We start from the raw sequence: 6,018 nt of genomic DNA on the forward strand, positions 1-6,018 counted from the left end.
TTTTTTTTCAGTGTCTCAGCCTGGATGTAGCCCAGATGTGTGAAATACGCAGCAGCAGAATTTGAGTTTTCAAGTGAAATAGCTCTTCCTTGTCTGAACCATCCTTCAGAATGCAATATTAGAGGTTTCCTACCGCATCATCTTCAGGACTCCCAGAAAATTCTTCTGCAACTTGTGGTAAGATGAAAAAATAACAAGACAACTTAGTTGCAAAGTAGAAGTTTAAAGGAAATGTGAAGGTATAATTCTGGGTTGGGGAAGAAGATGGTGTTTGTAAATTGACCTCTATGCTGAAATGTTTTTCAGAGCAATTCCATGTAAGAAATTTTTTATGCCTTATTTTTTCATGTAATGAAAACTGGAACAACAGTAAGCCCACATTAATTACCAGGACTACATATTGCAATAAATATTGTCTGCTATTCAAAAATGAAAATATACATCATTTTTTCTATTTCTGATAGTGTATTTCCAAACAAGGAAGTATATAATGTTCAGTGTGAGTTAGGACAACATGAGTCACTAACTAATACAGTAAATTTTGGCTTGCTTCATTCCTAAGAAATAACTGGATTTTTTGTACTTCCAGTTTATTTCTTTACTGCTGTATATATATGTATGTATATGATATAGAGATATCACCAGAATACTTTCTCTGTGACTGTAATATTTCACATACAGAGTACTTTCCAAAGAGTAGCAGTACTTTCTTATATTATTCTTTTCTCTCCTGCTTCTCTTTCATGTCATATGTATAATTAAAATTTATAGAATGACTTATGTTGGAGGAGACCTTAAAGATCATCTAGTTCCATATTCCCTGCTGTGAGCAGGGTTGGCAGCCTTTAGATCAGGCTGCCCAGTGCCCTATCCAGCCTGGCCTTGAATGCCTCCAGAAATGGGGCATCCACAGCTTCTCTGGGCAGCCTGTGCTAGCAGCAAAGCAGTATTCACACCAAAGACCTGGTTCTCTAAATATATACAGTTCTTATTATTGCATTTACATTCACAGTGGTGTAAAATGCTTCCTATAATAAATAATGGAATGCTCACTTTATAACCTTAGGAATTTGGCCAGGGCATACAAACAACTTATTTTTCATTTGTTTGTAGTCAGACAAGTTTATAATTAAGACAGCAGTGGGCATAAACATTTTTGCAGCCTTTGCATCTCTTCTTTCTTGCTGACATCAAAGGGAATATTTGTGGTAGAAAACACTGCAGTTGGTAATAAGTATTTGTGGGATAGTCAATAGTGCGTGGACTCCTTTTTTTAAAAATAAAGCTCTGGTTTTCCCCTGTTGTTTGAATGACTGCAATGAAGGCAAAACATGCATGCTTTTTTTGTTGTTGTTGTTATCATTCCAAACAATGTAGATAATATTATATCTGTACCCTTATACCACATGCTGGGCACACCCCAGATCAAGAGAGATACTAAGGAGATAGTGCAAATACTTACTAACCATTACATCAGTGTGTGATTTCTAGAAATTTCTAGTATAAACTGCTTTTATGATTCCATTGCCCTGACCTGTAGGCTGTATAGTCCAACTATATTATATATTGAGATAATATTATATCATATATAATATTAAGAACAGAATGAAACTGTAAGTGAACAGGAATCCTGATGAACTCTGTATAGCATAAGAAATATATGTGGTTGATCAGATGGGTGCATGCGCACGTGTATATAAATATAGGCTGTTTAGGATTTACTGTGTCTGAGGACAAAGCCATATATATGTGACAGACCTTGTAACTTAATGAGCTGTGCATTTTTTTTGTGTCAGTCCTGACACAGGTGAGCTCCACAGAGATACCAGTCCTGGAGGGACCTTGCCGTGTGAGAGGGAGGGTTGCTAGCTAATGCAGTTTCTCTAAGTGCCATTTGAGTCTATGATTTGATTCCCAACGCTGCTTAGTTTAAAGCACTGTGTATGTGTTGGTTTTGAAGATCATGCATCTCTATAAAAACTAGGGATGTCTTTGGAGTGTGCATCTCTACTGGAAAGGCACTGAGGGGCCAGATTGCAAGGCTTGAAAATAATTGGATGGAGTAGTAACTTCCATTGCTGGAATGTTACCAGTTTGATGGTTTCCATCTTTGATTTCTGCCTTGAATTATGTGCCAGTGATGTTAAAACAACTGAAGTTTGTGTCCACCTATATTTCACGCTGAATTTAAAATGTAAATAATTCACCTTAATAATCTGATTATAAAAAAATAGAGAGGAAAACTAGACCAGTTAAGAGGTTCATTGTTGTTACTAAGAAAATAGGTATTTATGCTATCTGTAATGTATGTAAGTCTAGCAGTACATTTATCTCCTGAGAACTAAGCCTCAGAATGAACTGCAAGATCAGAAACTAAATTGCAGTCTCCAGCATGGTGCGTTTATAACCATGATCTAATCCAAGGGCTCTAATGGCATGATGTCTTGTTAAGGCTAAAGGGTTAAAGTCTTTGCAAGTTAATGTTCATTCTCTGTGAAAGAAATGCTGCTAATACTAAGTCAAAGTAATGCCCAGCGATATTGCCACAAGTAATTTAAATATGCTGACAAACTGTGATTGTGACAACAAATGCTAACCTGTTAGGTAGTAGAGTAGTGCTTTCTTTCAGTGGTTATTTTGTATTACAGCTGCATTGGTGGTAATCTAGATTCATTCCGAAAACTGCTGTACCTTCTGTTGACAGCACTAAGCACTCTTGTTATTTTCTCATTGTTTTGGTTTTCAAATGGATTTTGAATTTTTGGAATGCAGCTCAGAAGTCTTTCAATAAGTAAGCTTCCTTCAAGTACACTTACTCTGGATACTTTGAGGGATGAGAAATTGTTCTCGGTGCTTCAGGTTTCCTTGATAGATGAGGTTCACTGACAGCAGCACTGCTTATGCTGCACTGCTCCAGGTAAAAATAGTAAGTGGTGTCAGTCAGTCTGGTTTTGTCTTATCTGTTGCAAAGTGAGGAATGAGACATTTTGAGAAGAGATGGAAATGCAGATTCAAATTAAGTTGACTTTTTATTAAGTTGACTTATTTCTCAGTTTCTGGCCCAGGGAGCAAGAACAACTGAGATGCTCAAACCAGCAGAGGGTAAAGGCTGCTGCCTGAAATAAATCCAGCAACTATCCTCAGGATGTGGCTATTTTTCCTGTTCATTATGCCAAAAGAAAGACCTGTAACAAAAAGTGGCTTAGCTGTAGCTATCTTTAATAATAATAATAATAATAATGATAATAATAATAATAATAAAAATTGAAGATTTGAGAGACAAACGGAGCTTGCAAGGAGTAAGAAGGTAATTAAATTCACTAGGTTAACTTTGAGAAAAGTAAAAAGGCTGCAAAGTAAAAGTTCAATTAAAATACTTTGAAGTATTTTGGTAGGTGTCATATTCTTTTATTTTCCATAAATCTTAGAATTTTACAGATTATCAAACAGAATACCATGTATTTTCAGTCTCTCAGTAACTTCAGTACTTCCAATAATTTGTTTCTATTAGTACTTAATAAAAGTGAATTATTAAACAATGATTAGCATAGTATATAATATGAATTCTCATCACTGGAAGCTACGTAGCTACCTAAAGAGGAACCTGAGACAGATAAAAATAAAATGTGTATAGTTGCTATATTTAAAACATTAGATGTAACTTCCATGTAGGAAGTGAGGTGCTTTTTCCCACCTGTCTCATAAAACTGTTCTAGATGATTGAATAGGAATTATAGCTTTGCTCCCATTTACGAATTGATGTCTAGCACTGATGCATGCTTCAGACAATCTGGCTCGTAAGAACCACCCAAAAAGAGTCTTCGTTGTTTTTTCTTAGTTTTGACCTTTAATAAGGTCAAAGGTAAGCTCTCCTCAGGTGGCCTGAGAAGAGGGGCAGTGTGGGTCTGCTTTTAAGAAACCAACTTTAGGGCTCTAACTGAGATCTAGACGTGGGATATTCAGGATATGCTTCACTTATGTATTTTTAATGAATGCACTTTTAGTGGGTGAGAATTGCTTCTGTTATGTCAAGACTCTAGAACACACAACGTCAATGAAAAGTAAATTTAAGGGCATGTTATTTCTAATGTAAATGTGGAACTACCATGGTGATAGGTGCACAGGTGGCTCTAAGTTTGTAGATTCATGCGGTTTCTACTGCTCTGACTTCAAATGCAGATTATAGAATAATAGTACAAAGAAGGCACGATGTGTCTTTTCCCATTTTTAGATACAGCTGAGCAGCTAGAAATAAAATTCATCAATGCCAGACATGGAAGAGCTTCACAAACTGCAAGTAAGTCTGCTGTGATGGTCGACGTAATCAGAAAGTACAGCTATAAAACTGGTTTTGTACAACCTGGGATCGGGGAACTTCCTGTCTTTTCTGCTTTTTTTTTTTTTTTTTTTAATTTCACTTTTCTTGTGGTAAACATTATTGGATGATTAAACTGTGCCCACAAAATTCACATTCAGAAAACTGCCCCGAATAAACAATTTTATTTATAAATAAAAGCATGAAGGATTAAGCAGTTCTATGTTTGTTACATTTAATTGTGACAACTCTCTGATGTATTATTCTCAAGCTCTAGAATAAGGTACTGGAACTGACATAAGTTGTTTTCAGTATTCACTGGATTTAAAAGTCTTGCTGTTTGCATTCTGCTGTTATATGGTTGGCATCCCAACGGTTGTGACAAATGTGTATGTTGGCAAGGAATAACAAGTGGTGGCACCTCTGAAGTCTTACAGGGGGTGTGCTGCCCAGGCATGGTAGATGGTTTGAGCTGTTAGTGATGCCATTCTGTTGTCTGTGTTGTAGCTAATTTCTGAAACAAAGAAATACTGGTTGTGCATTCTACTTGGTAGTCAGAACTGCTGCATTTACTTTTCTTTGAGTGTTTTCTGACACTGAGATTCTTGTGTACCCAATTCTTTTGTTGTTTTGATAATGAAAGAGGTCTGAGTAGGAGCTCTCTCAGCCTTTTAACTTCAGTAGGGACTACTTAAAAAAGCGTGACCCTCCTAAAATTTTTTCCCTCAAGAGGAAATGTCTGATTTTTAGTTTGTCTTTGATCCCATCTCATCAATGTAATTTTATTCCTTCAGACAATTGAGCCTGCAGTTCATTATAGCACAAGACCGGAACCCTTCTATTATTGTATTTTTAGCAACAATTATTTTGAGCTTTCAAATTGCATTTGCAAAAGGAAAGGCCTGCATCAATCCCAAATCTTAGCCTTTAAAATTGGCTGTCAGTTACTCTTCCAGGAGAGGCAGTGGAGGACTGAATCCAGAACTGCAGTTCTGACAACACAGCAGTTGCATTGTGAGGTGTTTTTTGGCATTGTGGCTCGGTGATAGTGGCTACTGAAATAGGCACTAGTGAGTATAGTGGATAGTGAAATGAAGCATGCAGTAACCTCTCAAAACAGTTTCCATTCTTACATCTTTGTTTGCAGCATTTTCATTTATTGTCTAAAGAACATCAGTGTTTTTGCTTCTTGGAAATGTAGCATTGTTGCTGACCTGAGAATTCATTTGTTGTCCTGTGTCCCTCCTTGTGGGGGCTATTACCTGTGACCCATTTGGAAGTGCTTGGTGTTAGGAGATGCTAATGGCCACTTCCAGGTGTGAAATTGGAGTCCAGGAGAGATGAGGCAGTGCCCCACAGGCACACCCTTGGCGGTGACTCAGCAGAGCTGCTCTGCAGGAGGAGGAATTGAGGCGTTAGGCACCTGTGGAGCACCTCAGCACGGCAGGAGGGACAGATTTCAGTATCTTCCCTGAGCAGAACTTCTCACTATTTTTCAGTGCTTACAGACTTGATTAAAACATAATCTTTCTGTTTATGGAGCTGAGAAGCTCTTAGAGGCATGAATTAATGGGGAGATGGGTTGCCTGCTGCAGAATTGAGAAAATTGTTCTGCTAGGTGATTTGTTAGGCACAAGCAATGTTTCCAGAAATTGACAAGCAAAGGTGTTTTCCTTTAATTGGACCAACTGTCACTTTTTTTT

The 6,018-nt window shown here is 37.3% G+C and overlaps 1 long non-coding RNA gene across 12 annotated transcripts in view; it reads left to right on the forward strand.

The window, feature by feature from the left end:
- Positions 1–6,018, forward strand: part of LOC104912401 — a 135,922-nt gene that overhangs the window by 44,402 nt on the left and 85,502 nt on the right. For all 12 annotated transcript variants that reach the window (XR_004161107.1, XR_004161106.1, XR_004161110.1 and 9 more), the window contains one exon: positions 12–177. This is a non-coding gene — a long non-coding RNA (uncharacterized LOC104912401). The remainder of the gene's footprint in view (positions 1–11; positions 178–6,018) is intronic.

Source organism: Meleagris gallopavo, chromosome 1 (genome assembly GCF_000146605.3).
Source record: "Meleagris gallopavo isolate NT-WF06-2002-E0010 breed Aviagen turkey brand Nicholas breeding stock chromosome 1, Turkey_5.1, whole genome shotgun sequence".
Taxonomy (NCBI): Eukaryota; Metazoa; Chordata; class Aves; order Galliformes; family Phasianidae; genus Meleagris; species Meleagris gallopavo.